This window comes from Myotis yumanensis, unplaced genomic scaffold, assembly GCF_028538775.1.
Source record: "Myotis yumanensis isolate MYYU_CA2020_CCGP unplaced genomic scaffold, mMyoYum1.0.hap1 SCAF_7, whole genome shotgun sequence".
In the NCBI taxonomy this organism is placed as follows: Eukaryota; Metazoa; Chordata; class Mammalia; order Chiroptera; family Vespertilionidae; genus Myotis; species Myotis yumanensis.
Genome location: NW_027223758.1, coordinates 23,075,023 through 23,092,653, shown reverse-complemented (window position 1 = coordinate 23,092,653; position 17,631 = coordinate 23,075,023).

Sequence of the window (17,631 nt, the reverse complement as noted above, 5' to 3'; positions counted from 1 at the left end):
CGCAGGCCGACGCTCTATCCACTGAGCCAAACCGGTTCTGGCGAATCAACTCAAATTTATTGAGTAGCTACTATTTTTACCTAATAATAGACAAACATGCAAATTGACCATACTTTTGCTATGCCTTAAGCCATGCCCACCAGCCGATCAGAGCAACTATATGCAAATTAACCAACCAAGATGGCCAGCGGCAGTCACGGAGCTGGAGCGAGCAGGAGGCTTGCTTGCTCCAGTGATGGAGGAAGCCAGCCTGCCACGGCCTGCTCTGTGCTATACTCAAAGCAACAAAGTTTCAATTATAGAAGGTAAATAAACCCCAGATACCTGCTTCCAGTCACCATGGCCATGGAGCTGGAGTGAATTAAAAAAAAAAAAGGAAAGGCTGGGAGCTTAAGTTGCCAGGGGGCTTTGTCAGTCTGAAAACAGCCATCAGCCCCTCATCCAGGCTGGCCAGGCACCCCAGTGGGGACCCCCACCCTGAGGAAGGTGTGGAAAGCCTGAAAACAGCCATCAGCCCCTCACCCAGGCTGGCCAGGCACCCCAGTGGGGACCCCCACCCTGAAGGGGGTTTGGGCATCCTGCAAACAGCCATCAGTGCTGGAGAAACCAAGATGGCGGCATAGGTAAACACCAGAAATTGCTGCCTTGCACAACCACTTCAAAAATACAACTAAAAGACAAAACGGACATCATCCAGAACCACACAAAGGCTGGCTGAGTGGAAATTCTACAACTAGAAGGAAAGAGAAAAGCACACTGAGACTCAGAGGCGGTGCGGAAGTAAAGTGCAGAGGTACGGAGGTGCATGCGGAAAGGGCTGGCAACTGAGGACACGGTTGTCTTTTTCAATCAGGAGGGAGTCTCAAGCTCCTGACTGCTCTGAACTCCAGTTCTGGGTGAGTCTCTGGGGACTCAGACTCATACGGGGAGAAACTGGACTGTCTGACATCGATCGGAAATCGAGGGTGGCTTTCTCTCAGAGGTGCTTGCAGCGATTACTGGGACACTGAGACCCGGGGGCCTCTTAATGCAGGACTGCGGGGCAGGACTGCGGAGCAGCCATAGCTGCTTGCTCCGCCCTGTTGATCCCCTGAGACCCTGCCCCACCCAAGCTGTGTGCAGAGGCTTTTGCATATGAAAGGCCTGGGCCTTTGCAATATGAAAATTACCTAACAAACTGCAGCTGGGTCGGAGAGACCCAGAACAACCAAAAGAAGGCCCAAGGCCCCACAGCAGCTTGCATTGCTTCACAGCTGGGCCTCATCTGGGCACCTCCAAACCCCAAACAAAGAAGAGAAATATGCAGATCTCTCCACAGCTCCTGCTGGGAAGCCTCAGGCAGAGGCTAAATTAGCACCTCCTTAGAGATCCAAGAGCCAGTGTACCCAGTGGTCAGAGTGGGACCATCCAGATTACTACTCCTCAGATCCATAAGGGACACACTCAGGGGGCAGACTCAGTGAGCACCAAAGCCCCACTGAAGCAAGTCTTGCCCCAGAAGGGTGTCTCCAGCACAGAAGTTCTCTCACCATAGACACAGCTGATTCTCACAGCCAATTGGCCTGGAGGTCAATTCCTCCCAGTGATACCTACAACAATCAAGGCTTAACTACAAGAACACTGTGCACAAAGCCCACAAAGGGGTGAACTAAGAGTGTCCACCTCAGATAATTGGGGAGGCCACTGGGCCCTATAGGACACCTAGCACAGAAAGCCACTCTATCAACACAGAGAAACATAAAAAATGCAGAGACAAAGAAACAGGTCACAAATGACAGAAATGAAGGAAAGCAAACTACTGGATATAGAGTTCAAAACCACACTTATAAGGTTTTTCAAGAATTTTCTAGAAACCGCCGATAAATTTAATGAGACCCTCAAGAAATCTAGTGAGACCCTCAAGGTTATGAAAAAGGACCAACTAGAAATTAAGTATACACTGACTGAAATAAAGAATATTATACAGAGTTCCAACAGCAGACTAGAGGATCGCAAGAATCAAGTCAAAGATTTGAAATACAAAGAAGCAAAAAACAGCCAACCAAAAAAACAAAAAGAAAAAAGAATCCAAAAATATGAAGATAGTGTAAGGAGCCTCTGGGACAATTTCAAGTGTACCAACATCCGAATTACAGGGGTGCCAGAAGAAGAAAGAGATCAAGATATTGAAAACCTATTTGAAGAAATAATGACAGAAAACTTCCCCTATCTGGTGAAAGAAATAGACTTCCAAGTCCAGGAAACGCATAGAACCCCAAACAAAAGGAATCCAAAGAGGACCACACCAAGACACATCATAATTAAAATGCCAAAAGCAAAAGACAAAGAGAGAATCTTAAAAGCAGCAAGAGAAAAACAATCAGTTACCTACAAGGGAGTACCCATATGACTGTCAGCTGATTTCTCAACAGAAACCATGCAGGCCAGAAGGGAGTGGCAAGAAATATTCAAAGTGATGAATAGCAAGAACCTACAACCAAGATGAATTTACCTAGCAAAGCTATCATTCAGAATTGAAGGTCAGATAAAGAGCTTCACAGATAAGAAAAAGCTAAAGGAGTTCATTACCACCAAACCAGTATTATATGAAATGCTAAAAGGTATTCTTTAAGAAGAGGAAGAAGAAGAAAAAGGTCCTCTGACCAAGGCATTAGTCCTGGGCAGAGGACCCCCAGCTCCCACCATCACTGGCTCTGCCCCTGCTACCTATGATCTCTGGCACCTCCCCTGCCCAGATCTAAGGCCTCTGGTGGAGGCATTAGGCCTGGGCAGGGGACCCCCAGCTCTTAGCGATCTCCTGCTCAGCCCCTGCCCAGGCCTAACTCCTGTGGCCCAGGCATTAGGCCTGGGCAGGGAACCCCCCCTTGGTCCCCACTATTGTCAACTCGGCCCCTGCTCCCTGCTCAGGCCTGATGCCCTTGACGGAGGCATTATGCCTGGGCAGGGGACCCCCAGCTCCCTACCATCGCTGGCTCACCCCCTGTTCCCCACCATCCCTGCTCCACCCATGCCCAGGCCTAACGCTTCTGACCGAGGCGTCAGGCCTGGGCAGGGGACCTCTCAGCTCTGATTGCAAGCTCCAACAGCCGATAGCCACTGGGCGCCTATATATGCAAATTAACCGCCATCTTTGTTGGTTAATTTGCATATCGTGCTGATTAGCCAATGGGAGGCGTAGTGATGGTATGGTCAATTACCCTGTTTGTCTATTATTAGATAGGATAAGAATGAAAATTCAAACCCATAATTAGGCTCAAAATATAAAAAGACTTTAAAAAACTAAAGATGAAACCATCATTTCCAGAAATGAATGGAAGCACATAACCATGTAAGTAAAAATGCACAAGTGGATGCTATGGATCTTAGCCACAGATATAGGTCCTCATGCCTGGGGCTAGCAGCTGGAGCTTCAATGCCCATCTGGGACACAGGGACCCTGCCAGCTAAAGGCTGGAACCAACAATCCTGCATAAAGCCAGGCCCTGGAAGGCTTCCTGCTCAGTCTACCAGCCCAGGGAAATAGCAAGATAGCTTGCTTGTTTCTGGTTTGAAAATCTGAGTCACAGCTATAACCCATGTTAACAATAAGGTTATGAAGAAGACTCATTACCTCCTCCCGCACAAAATTAAAATAACTTTGTGCTGTCCAGTTGTAGCCACACTCCTTCCTCCAGCCCTAACTCCTAGTGACTACTGACTGATCTGTTTATCCCTCCAGAATGTCAAATAGGTAAACTCAAACCTTCTGGTACTGACTTCTTTCACTGACCATAATGCCTTTGAGATTAATCCTATGTAAATGTACCAACACTTAATTTATATATATAGTTAGTAATATTTTATTGTACGGATGTGCCACAGCTTGTTTATTCATTGATTCATTGAAAAATATTGGGTTGTCTCCAATTTTTTTGATTATGAATAAAACTCTGTAAACATTGATGTACATTTCTCTAGAGTAAATCTCTATTAATGGGATTGTTTGGTCACATGATAAAGTACATGTTTAAATTTATAAGAAAGTGCCAAACTCTTTTCCAAAATTGTGTACAATTTTGCATTTGCACCAGCAATGTATGAGAGTCCCATTGTCATCAGGTCTTGGTCTTCTCAATATTTTTACTGTTTTAGTCTTTCTAATAGATGTGTTTCTCACAAAGGTTTTACTTTGCATTTAACTGAAGGCTAATGATGATAAACATCTTTTCATGTACTTATTTGCCTTTTATATATCCTCTCTGGAGAAATGTCTGAACAAATCTTTTGTGCCTTTTTAAATTGTATTTTTTCTCACATGTTGAGTTTTAATAGTTTTCAAAAGTATTTTGCAAAATCGTCTTTGGTTGAACATATGCCTTGAAAATATTGTCTCCCAGTTCTATAGTTTGTCTTTTCATTTTCTTTAATGGTGTCTGAAAAGAGAAATTTAAAACATTTTTAGTAAAGTTGGCAATTTATCATTTTTTTCCTTCATAGATCTTGCTTTAGTTGTCATATCCAAGAACCCTCTGCCTAATACCAAATAACAAATACATTTTGTTTTTTCTTCTAAAAATTTCATAGTTTTACATTTTAGATTTTAAAGTAAAATTTTGTATCAGTTGTGATATTTAGGTCAAGGATTTTTTGTTTTTATTTTTGGTGTCATAATTTACAAGGGTCTCTATACCACTTGTTGAAAAGACTATCTTTTCTCTGTTAAAATCCTTTTGTGTCTTTGTCAAAAATTAATTGACCATATTTGTATGGTCTATATCTGAACTCTATGCTGCTACGTTGATCAATTTGTCTATCACTATCCATACTACACAGTCTTAATTATTATAAATTTACAATAACTTTAAAGTTGGCTAATGTAATTCCTGCAAATTTTTCCATTTTTTTCAGTTATTCCACTTTTTTGTCCTTGAATATATTTGTAGTATGTTCAGTCTTCTAACTCACAAATATGATTATTTCAATCATCTTTATTTCTTTTGTCAGTATTTTATAGCTTTCAGCATACATAGTCAGTACCTATTTTCTTATATTTATATCTAAGCATTTCAATTTTTATAACTCTTATAAATGGTATTGTATTTAAAATTTTTTGAAATTGTCAATTATAGCATATAGAAATATGATTGAGTTTTGTGTATTGACCTATTCTGTGACCTTTCTAAACTCATATTTTTCATTTTGATGATGCATTGGGGGAGGAAGGGTTCTACAAAGGCAATCATGTCCTCTGTAAATAATGACAATTTTATTTCTTTTGTTCTAGACTGTGTGATTTTATTTCTTTTTCTTGTCTTATTACACTGGCTAGGACTTTCAGTATGATAATGAATAGTAGTCATGAAAATGAACATTTTTTCTTTGTTCCTGACTTTAGTGGGAAAGGATGCCATATTTACCACTGAGTATGATGTTTGCTATGGGTCCTAATTTGTTAAATGTTTTTATTAAGTGCTGAACTTTGTCAAATGTATTTTATGCTTTGATTAATATGGTCATGTGATTTTTGTTGTTTAGTCTGTTAATATTATGGATTATATTGCTTATTTTTATAATATATGTTTTTAGTATTGACAATATTACAGATGTCTCACTTTTTTCCCCCATTTTCTCCCCTCCACCCAGCTCCTACTCCATCCCAGGCCTTCACCACATTATTGTCGGTGCCCATGTGCTATGCATATAAGTATATAAGTTATTTGGTTAATATCTTCCCATGCCCCTCCTCCCCTCTGAGTTTTGTCAATCTGTTCCATGCCTCCATGACTTTGGACCTATTTTGTTGGTTTGGTCAGTTTATTTTGTTCATTAGATTCCACATATAAGTGAGAACATGTGATATTTGTCTTTTTCTGATTGGTTTATTTCACTTAGCATAATAATTTCCAGATCCATCCATATTATCTCAAAGGGTAAGAGACCCTTCTTTTTTACAGATGCATAGTATTCCATTGCATAAATGTACCACAGCTTTTTTATCCACTCATTTGATGATGAGCAGTTGGCCTGTTTCTAAATCTTAGCTATTGCAAATAATACTGCTATGAACATAAGGGTGTATATATTCTTTCTGATTTGTGTTTTGTGTTTCTTTGCATATATTCCTAGAAGTAGGATCGCTGGGTCAAATGGAAGTTCTATTTTTAATAATTTGAGGAAACTCCATACTGTTTTCCATAGTGGCTGCACCATTTTGCATTTCCACCAGTAATGTATTAGTGTTTCCATTTCTTCACACTCTCACTAGCACTTGTTTGTTTAAAAATATATATTGAATAAGTCTTGTGTTCTCAGAAAAAAATGCCAGTTGATCATGATGTATTTTTTTTGTATATTATTAGAACTAAACTTGATAATATTTTTTGAAAAATTTTGTGTCTATGTTCATGAGGAATATTAGTTTTCTGATACTGACTTTACCGAGTTGAAAACTATTCTCTCCTCTTCTCTTTACAGAGAATATTGTGTGATTTGTGTTCATTTCTTTTAGTGCAATGAAGGCCTGGAGAGGGGGAGGGGGCAGAGGTAGAGTGGGTCGGTGGGGGCGAGGGGACATCACTAATATTTAAACCATAAAGATATTTTTTAAAGTGGTGATCCTTTTGGATAAACACGTAAAAATAAATTTAAAAAATGTTTGTTAGGCTATATCTGTAAAAGCCTGAACAGTTTGCCCTGGCCCCTTGGCTGGTGTTGCTCAATTGATTGGATGTCATTCCATGCACAAAAGGTTGCAAGTCCCAGTTAGGGCACATGCCAGGTTGCAGGCTCTATCCCCAGTAGGGGACATACATGAGGCAGCCAATCAAGTGATGGATGTCTCATTCTCCCATTGATGTCTCTCTCTCTCTCTCTCTCTCTCTCTCTCTCTCAAAAAAAAAATCAATTAAAAATTTTAATAAAGATAATGAACCAGAGCAGTTATTTTTCTTCAGATGGTTTTAATTATAGAACTATGCTAGTTATCTGTTTCATCTTGAATGAGTTTAGTTGGCTTGTTTTTTTTGTTTGTTTGTTTGTTTGTTTTTGTTTTTTAGGAACTTGTAAGTATTAAGGTGCTGAATTTATATGTGCAGAGATGTGTGTAATGTTTTTTTTACCATCTTTTATTATACCAATTTGAAACTTATCAAATCTCTCAGGCCATTATTTTACAGAAAAATCAGGAAATGAATGTATTAATGCATTCAGAACAATCTAGATTGTGGAAAGCTCTATAGTACAAAATCCGGGTTTCTTAAAAGAACAAATTACAAAGAGAAAAAGAGAGACGGAAAGATACTTACTAATAAAAAGAAACTAAAAAAAAAAAAAAAAAAAAAGAAACCCACAAGTTAAATGATATATGCACATTATTTTAATTTAATTTAAATAAACATGGTTTGAAAAAGTAAACATGTATGAGTAATCAGAAGCATTTGAAAATGACTGGCTATTTTACAATATTTAAAAAATATTTTAGCCCTAGCCGGTTTGACTCACTGGATAGAGAGTCGGCTAGGGGATCTAAAGGGTCCCAGGTTTGATTCCAGTCAAGGGCATGTACCTTGGTTGCAGGCAAATCCCCAGTAGGGGGTGTGCAGGAGGCAGCTGATCAATGCTTCCCTCTCATCGATGTTTCTAACTCTCTATCCCTCTCCCTTCCTCTCTGTAAAAAAATCAATAAAATACATTGAAAAAATAAAAAAAATATTTTAAAATTCTTTAGGAGATAATGTTACCATTAAATTGTTTTAAAAATTGAAAGATATACCTTGTTATAGATTTGAAAAATTAATGTAATTAAGATTTTAATGAAGGACAAGCTAATCTACAAATCAATGCAATGTTAATCAAAATTACATTAGTGTTTTCCCTATGGAATCTGAAAAAACTTTTTAAAGAGATATATACTTAAAAAGTTACAAATAAAATATTATAATGTATTGCATTTCTTATAAAACAGTCCAGTGAGGAAAATAAATAACATAAAATAGTTCTGTGAGGAAGAGTGAAAAGTAAATAAAGATACAGTTGGAACAAGATTGGGCATGACTTCATTATTATTGAAACCAGGTGCTGCTACTCTTCTCTCTACCCTTTCTATTATAAATACCCATTGTAAAATATTGTCATAACAAATATTTAATAAAAACTTAAAAATATGTTTTTAATAATTTATCAAAACTAGTTACTTAAACTATCATGATGAAAATGATGCAAATCTTAATAAAATTGTAGACAATTTAAATTTCATACAATAAGTATGCTATGCAGATAGACTGGAGCTTAAGGAAAATGCATATATTCAAAAAGATTAACAATGAATGAGCTAAAGAGTATTTTAAAGAAATTAGTAAAAGAGTAGCAGAAACTGACCATCACCACCAACAACAAATCAAATGGTTGGGAGTCAATAATGGAGAACAGAAATTGTTAAAATACAAAACAATTGTACAAAACCAAAAGCTGATTCTTTAAAGTTCCTTATGAAAAGCTCTGGCAAGATCTAAGAAGAAAAAAATGAGAAAGACACAAATAATATTATAAAAAGTAGCTTAAAATTTTTTAAATGAATATAATATTAAAAGTATTTTATGCAAAAGCATTTGAAAGAATTCTAGAAAAATACAAATTATCTTAATTACCTCATTAAGAAAGAGAAACTCTATACAGGCCCATATTCTCTTTCTAGGAACAGATTTTATTATACTTACATTTTACTGAACCTTAGGGAACAAATAATCAATGGCATATAAAATCTATTCCAGAAAATGTTAAATACAGAGATATTTATGTCTTATTTTATGAAACTAGAAAAAGCATATAAATAATATAAGAAACAAAAATTACAGGCCAGTATCACTTATGACAAATGATGCAAACATGCTAAATAAAATACTAACAAAATGAATCCAATAATAAATATTTAAAATATATTATAAATAAGTGGAGTTTATCTCAGGAATGCAATGTGTTTTTTATTTTAAAAGCTTCGATAAAATAATCACTTATTAATTGTAGCAACAAAAGTTATAAGATGCCAGAAATAGATATAACAAAAAGGGTATAAGACTTTTATAAAGAAAATAAATTGAGACATACTTTGGCTACCAATGGAAAAATGCAATATAATAAAAATGTTTGTCTTATACCCACTAATGAAAATTATGACATTTTCACAGAACTTTAATTTTCACTAAAATTAATATGAAAGATTGTAGAAAATAGCCAAGATGCTTTTGAAGAAAAGCAAGTGCTTGATATCAAGAGTCTTTATAAAATTAGAGTAATTAAAACTTCCCAGGACAAAAAGATGCTTAAATAAGAAATAATTCCCAAAAGTATAAAAATCATAAATTTAATACATTAAAATTTAAAACTAGATTATATTAAATTTAGATAACATTGAAATTAATATAAAGACCTAAATACCATAAATAAGTGAAAATAAAATTTATTTAACCACATAATGGGAGAATATACTGATGATGCATAAAATAGAGAAATAATTATTATTGAGAATATATAAAGAATTCCTACAAATAAGTTAGAAAAAAACAGTAGAATTGAAGAATGGACAAAGATATAGGTAGGCAACATGAGAATATGAAAACAAATGGCTACTAAGCATGTAAAAAGATTCTTAGCAGTTTGGAAATTTTTTAAAAATATTTATTTGTGTGTCTATGAGAGAGAGAGAGAAAGAGACAGAGACAGAGAGAGAGAGTCAGAATCCACTGGAAATAAGAAAATTGGAATTTCCATCCTGCTGATGTGATCAGGGTTATGCTAGTAGATGTCTGAAAACTGGCTCTCCAGGGAAATAAAAAGCCCAGCTAGTAGCTTCGGCTACACAATTTGCCCTTACGTCTACATATCAGATGTGCCTATTTCAAGCTATGAATGGGAGATGCCATTACTGAAAACAGAGTTGAGGATAGATGTGTACAATTAAAAGTATAAGACCTAAATCCTAGTGTTTGAATTTTAAGTATGTGCCATTGATAAACCATAGTTTATAGGAACAGGGGAGAAAAATGTTGGAATTAATCTAAATCTAAATAAATAAATCTTATCATCTAACTAATCTAAATAGGATCATCATAAATCAATAATATTACATTTTCATTATAATACTACACAGCAGTTGAAATGAATAAACTGGATATACCTAAAGCTATGCATATAAATCTCACAAACATGACTTTAGGTGAACAAATAAAATAGCAATGTGATAGCAGGAATGTAAATTTCATAAACGCAAAGTCTAATATTATTTATAATAAAATATGAAAACATGGGATGAGAAAGACATGCCAGCTTCTTCTTCATGGCTACCTCCAAAGAGAGAAGGAGGAGGTAGGAAGGAGATAGAGGCTTCACTTTATTTCTTTTCAGAAATAGAGAAAAGATCTTCAGCCAAAGCAGCCAAACTGATTTCAGATCAGGTCAGAGGGCATGTGGTTGTTGGTTGTATCATTCTCTTTCTTTCCTTGTGTGTTTGAAATATATCTGGGAGAATAATCCTCTTTGGCCTGAAGATATTACAGTCTCCTGTGATGACAGCAGGAAGCTTGTAGACATGGATAGTTTGTGTAAATACATAGTCACGTACAGGAGTACATGACAGTTAACATGTGTGAAGGCCCTCAAAGGAACAGTGGTCACCTGAGGGAATGGGGAGCTTTCCATTCCATAAACTCTCTATCCAGTTCCTGGAGCTGGAATATCTTCTGTGACATGCAGTGGCCCTCAATCTGTGGCATCACGCAGCTCATAAATGGTGATAGTGCATATATTTAAGTGCTACGTCTGCTTTCATCATGCACAAGAGCAGGGAATGCCAAAAGGAGCCACCTAAGAATACCATGGCATGTCAACTGTGAACCAGCCCAGAGAAGGTGGCAGAAGTCAGGTCAGACACAATTGTGCTGTTAACTACTGCATTCATTTCCTTTCTTTACGTTGACCAGCTTTCCTGCACTGAATTGATCTGTAACCCAGGCATCCGCCATTCATTTCAAGGGACTGCCTATCCAAGAAAGACAGAATAAAAATATCCATTTAAAGTTGAAAGCCGTCGGTGCATAGATGGCCATTCAGAAATGAGAAGTTTTATAGACACGCAGAATGTTCGTTTTAGGATTCAGAGCTCAGTGATGTCACTCTTCTCTTCTTTTAGGTGGGGAAATCAAGGCCCCAGAGTGATTTCGTGACTTACCAGTCACCAACAGTGGAAGAACATCTGAGAACCCATCATCTACAAGTTGAGTGACCTTCATGTACTTCAAGAAATCTTTTCATTACAAAATTTCCAGCAAGATTGTTTGGGATTCTCTCTTTTACTCTCTCTCTTATCCCAAGCTCAAAAAAATAAATAAATAAATAAACCTTGAAAACCCCATAGGAACTGGATTACTGAAGACACTAGCTCTTTAATTATGATGTGCAGTGAGCGGCTTTTACCCTTCACTTACCTCTGAAGTTGGATTGCCTGGTACCTTTGAATGCTCCCTGACAGGTCCCTGTGATTTGTATCAGCTCACAAAATTAAAAAGAAATGCAGACTTGCAGCTCTAATTTGCCAGAATCCTTAAGATCTCTTTTATCATGCCCTGCTGCCGGATGGAAAGCTGCATTCTCTTTAGTGGCAATCTGCTCTAATCATTTTTTATTCAGGTGGCAGGCAGGGTTCAGGCAAAACATGAGAGAGAGTGATTGTGTCTTCGGATGGCTTACACCACATCACTCAGGCAATTTGGATCCTTTTTTATTTAGCCACATTTAAACAGATTTCTCTTATAGCGTAGCAGACCAGACCACTGCACAGGATCTAAATAAGGTGCATCAGAAAAGAGTACGGCATTTGGAGTCTGAAGTAACTCCCTTCTAGATGTGTGTGACCTTGGGTTTCTAAATCTCTCTGAGTCTCATTTTCCCAGATACAAAATGAGGAATAAAAATGTAGTCATCAGTGGATTATTGTAAAGAGAAAATGAGCTTTGAGAATTGTATATAAAAGTGCATTATATGTTTTATTTTTAACTTTATTTTTTTGCTTTATATGTTTTAAAGTGTTACACTCTGGTTTTATATGTAAAATTTTTAAAGTTGCCATCTTGTCTAGAATTCAGTTAAAAACAAGACACACTAAAAATCCCCCAGTAAATATTTAACTGTGCACATTCAGAATTATTTTTAAAAAATCAGATTCTGTAATTTTTTTCTTAGTAGTATTCTGTGTTGTGCACATCTGAAACGTAGATGTAAGGCTAAATTGTGTAGTAAGCAATGATTTACTATCCACAGGATTCCTTTTTTAAATTTATTTGAGAGAGAGGAAGGGAGAGGGAAGAGAGAGATAGATACATCAATGATGAATCATCGATTGGCTCCTCTTACACACCCCCTACTGGGGATCTAGTCCACAACCCAGGCATGTGCCCTGACTGGGAATTGAATAGAGGTGCTCAACCAATGAGCCACACCACCCCAGCAATACACAGGCTTTAAAAGAAGACTAATTTGCTTAAATTATGACATTTATAGGAAATCTATTTCCCCCCATTTGTCTTAATCTATTAACTTAATTATATATTTCAATGCCCATTGTTTTTGTTAAGCTCTATGCTAAATGCCAAGAATAGTATTTAATAAGAACTAATCCTTGTCTTCAGTGTGCTTAGGGTATACTTAAAGAGATAGAGAAGGAACCAGAAGGGTAAATGTGGAGATATTCATGCCCTCCCTCTCTCTTTTCTCCATTCCATCTTCCCAGCTGAAGATTCTTACTTGCTAGTCACCTTTGCATCTTTTAGTAAAGCAAAAGAAATCCAAATAATGTAGAGAAGCAGGGTTAATCATCATAAAAAGGCCTGTGTTACAAATGAAAAAAATGGAAGGAAAAACACTGTGGAGTTTTGGGAGAGAGTACTTGGGAAAAGAGAGAAGGAGATAGCAAAGAGACTAACTTGGTTTTGCGTTTGTTATTCCTGTTGCTTTAAGCATCTCTCATACATGAGAAAGATATTGAAAGTGAGAGATATTTCTAAAGACAATTGAAGACAATGTCTTAACGTGTTTTTTTTGTTTGTTTGTTTTTTTGTTTTTTACTTTAAACATAGCCACTGGTACCCCTGGTATTTTTGCAAGAAAGTATTTGTTGCTCTCAACAGTTGTCTTTGAAAAAACATTACTCTTCAGAGACTGGGCCATATAGACCCCCAGTTATAATCCCAACCCAAAGGTAAATGAGCAATTACAAGAAGACAAGTAAGTGATTTCATAGGGGAGGTACAAGGTATTGTAGCTAACGATAGGGAAGGCAACTAGTGGATCAAGGAAGGATTCTCAGAGAAATGATATCTAAGCTGGGATCTGAAGCATGCAATATCCACATGAACATAGACATGGTGGGGATCAGGCAATAGAGTCAGGAGAACAGTAAGATTGCAACAAACTAATCATTATTCACAATGGCCTAAATAGTATATGGGGATAAAGGGAAACATATCCTTGTGCATGGCATTTTCTTTTACATATTTCTCTGGTAAGATCTGAAATGTAACTTGGGGTTTTCTTTAACAAGTTCTCTTTACACCTGTGGAATTGTCATCTTCTCAGTGGCATTGCAATTTAAGTGCCTTGTGTGATGTCTTCCACCTCACCTAGGTTTTATCTGTGGGGCCCAGGGCTACATAGTTCTTGGGGTAGGCTCATGAAATAATAAAACAAATTAATTAATTAGTTATTATTTATTATATCTGCTATGAGCCAGACACTGCACATATATCATCTTCAATCTTTACAAAAATTCCAAAAGGTAAGACTTTATTTGCCTTAGTTAAGGATGAATAAACCAAAGCTCAAGTTGCTCATTAATTTGCAAAAGAAAATGCATCAAATGGTGACAGAAGCTCCACTGTTTTTTACTATACGAGGCTGCTTTTAACAGCTATAAAACTTGCAGTCTCCATTTAGCTGTGGGGTTCATTACAAATGTTAGCCTTTTCCCCCCAACCCCACACCTAAACATTCACCCAGGGCTTTGTGTTTTGCTAGTTGACTTGGACACTAATTTAGTAAGAGTAAGGACATCTTAGGAGTTGGAAAAACTTTGTCACTCACTCATGCATTTCGTGACCTTGGAAATAGTACTTTAATTTTTCTAAGACTTTGCCCCTTACAGGAAAATAGAAATTGAATGGGTACTTTTCTCATGGGTTGTGATTAGAATTACATGTGCTTACTTAGGAGAAGAGTAACTATACCTGACATATAGTCAGCTATCAATGCATTTTAAATTTCCTTTATAGAGTTTATTTTTTAATAAATGATCTTTTTTATTCATATTTATTGTTGAAAGTATTACAGATGTCCTCTTGTTTCCCCCTTATTGAGTTTTTTAACCTCAACTCTATTCTAAAGTCTCAAACTCAGGCTATTTTTGTCTCTTTTTATAGGAAATCTTTGCCCCCATTATTACATCCACACACTTTGCTATTTGAAATGGCTCTCGATTCTTAAATTAACAAAATACCAACTGGTTAGGCGTATGTATCACATGTACTTGACTATACATCAAAATAATATAATATAAAATAAAATTAAAACATTCAAAATTTCCTTATCTCTCACTTTCTGAATGAAAACTCCTTTGTTCTCCCAAGACCCCTGTGGTGGAAATAATTAAAAGATTATTGCTGACACTTAGAATTTATGTCCCTTTACACAGGAGGTGACTACAACTCCACTAGAGGCTTGATTCAGCTCTGAGTCCCCATTATCTCCTCCTTTCACCCAGTAAATTATCAAAGGGTCAGTAAAGAGAGGAAGTACACATAAAGAGAACATTGTACCTTTAAGAAACATCTCCCTGCCAGCGCCTTGCAGGCAGATGATTTTGATCTGAAGAGTGTGTTGTCTCAGAAGAACGCAGGATGCAGAGCAAACATCACAGTAAATAACATGAGAATCGTCCCTCTGGACCCTGAGCACCAAGCTCAAGGCCCAGGCACATCTCTCTCAGGATGCTCCAGAGGAACTGCCAAGTCTAACAGAGCCATACCGCAGATGAATGGGAGAATCTTTCTCTTCCTGCTGACTGAGCTCTTTCGATCTGTGACAAGACCAAGTGGACGATGCCTTGCAGGGCTGAGGGTGGGTGCAGAATGACAGTAAACGGCCAACATGACTCAGGAACAGAGTGACAGGTATTTTTGTCCTGGGCAACACTTCCCAGAGGAAACATATGTGCACACTCAAGTGGGGGCTCCAGTATTCAGGAAGTAGAATTAAAAGTTAGGTTTGTGAAAAGATAAGAAAATGTATAAGAGGCGTTAGGTCAGTTTTCCCGGAAGCAGAGCCTGAGATGACGATTCCAGTGCATGTAGCTGATTGAGGAAAGGCTCCCAGGAGAGGAGGAATCAAGAAGCAGAGCGTGGCAGTGGGAAGAGTTGAGCAAGGATATTGTCTTCTCTGGAGATTAACCTCAGCCTCAGTGCACGCTGTACACTAGCGATCCCAGATTTATATCTGCAATTAGTGCTTCCACCCCGATATCCAGAGTCATACAGCCAACTGCCTACTAGATGTTCCAAAAGAAATCCAGGTGAGTGACAATACTCTTGCTTGAAAGACACTGTCATAGATACGCTTCCAATGCCTGTCAATTCCTTGACTTCTTTTCCTTCCGGGATCCTGTCCACTACCCCACCTCAGCCATTCACACCCATGGCCACACACCACACATTCTTGACATGGCCTTCATGACCTCCATCTCAAGGATCTCTCGCTCCTTTTTCTGGTCATTCTTTCTAACTAGCCCTGCTCCAACATTCTTTGACCCCTTGGTCAACCTCTATACTCCTTTGCTCCTACCACCTATTCACTGTCCAAAAATTCCTCATGACTTTGCATCTCTTTATGTGGTTTAAATTCTAGCATCAATCATTAGAATTGCTCCCTTGGATATACTTTCAACTCCTTTGTTTCTTTCTTGCCTTGACCTATTCACTTGGCAAAACTCCAGCTATAATTAAATTAGATTCTCCACCTAGTCATCTTATATACCCATTTAGCTGAGCACAGCTGATCTTTCTGGTTGCCTAGCAATAATGTCCTACTTGCCTAGTCCATTTACTCTCCTGTTCTCTTAAGCATCTTTTTCATGCTTTCTCCTCTCTTCTCAAGCTTTCAATACAACTTTCCTGTTCTCACATCTGATGATTTATCTCCTTGTTTCAGTGAGAATAGAAGCATTCAAGAGAGAACTTGCACAAACTCCCACCATCACATTTACTTACTTACCTGTGTCCATGCCCTTTAATTCTATTTTCCCCTCTGTTACTCTGTAATGCTTAGATTTTCAAGGAAGGCTAAATTGTACCCTCATGTCCTATATTCCATCCCCTGAAAAAAAAAATAAGGGAATTATATTCCTTTTCTCTTGCTTCATCAACTTTTTCCTCTCTATTAGATATGCATCATAGTATACCAATATGCTGTTATTTTCTCCAACTGAAAAACAAAACTTCCCACCCCTCCCCCTTCTTCTCTTCCCTTTACAGTTAAGCTCCTTTCAAAAGTGTCCAATACTCTATGCTCATTTCTCATTCTCTTAAATCTCCTCTCATAAGGCTTTTTCTGTACTGCCCACCAAGGTCAAAATGCTCTTGTCAATGTAGCAGTAACCTCCACAGTGCTAAACCCTATGGTGGATCCTTGGCAAATATTAGTCAACACTTTGCATAGCTGATCATTCACTTCTCCTTGCAAGCCTTTCTTCACTTGGCTCCCACGACTTTACACATTTAAGGTTTCTCTTCTCTGTTATTGGCAGCTCCTTCTTAGCCTCTTGAACTTGTTTCCTCGCCTCTCTCCAAACTCTTAACATTGGAGAATCATAAGGCTCAGGATTTGCACCTCTTCTCTATCCCTCTCCACTTGCTCTCTAGTGACCCCATTCAGTATCTTTGTTTTAAAAACATCTTTAAACTCAGGATCCCAAGTTTATATCTACAATTAGTACTTCCACCCTGAACTCCAGACTCATACAGTCAACTGCCTACTGGACTGTCCACCTGGATAGCTAATAACTACCTTACACCAAATATGTCACGAACTGTCCTCCTGATGTTCCTCTAATCTCTAGCCCTGCTCCTGCCCGATGACTTTCCATCTCAGTAATGCAAATCCCATCCTTCCAGTTGCTCAGAAATGATACCAAGGATTTTGTCTGAGCAACTGGAAGGATGGGATTTTGCTCACATCTTAAACCCATGCCATCAGCAAATTCTGTTGGCTCTAACTCCAAAACACCCCAAACCACACCATTTCTCACCATAGCCTGTACTTCCTAACTAGCCCAGGTCATCATCATCTCTTAGCTAGATTCATTTCATAGCTTGCTAACTGATTTCTAAGAATTTAATGGTGGGCCCTTTTGTCTGTGCTCAACAGAGGTGACAGCTTTTTCTGATTTTTAAATAAATCAGATCATGTCACATCTATGCTCAAAGCCCTCCAGTGGACCCCATTGTCTATGGAGTTAAAACCAATGTCATAACAATGGAAGACTTTGGTCAATTTTTTAAAATGTTTCCACTCTGGGCCTTCTGGGCTCTGCATACCTAAGCCTCCTTTGAATGGCCC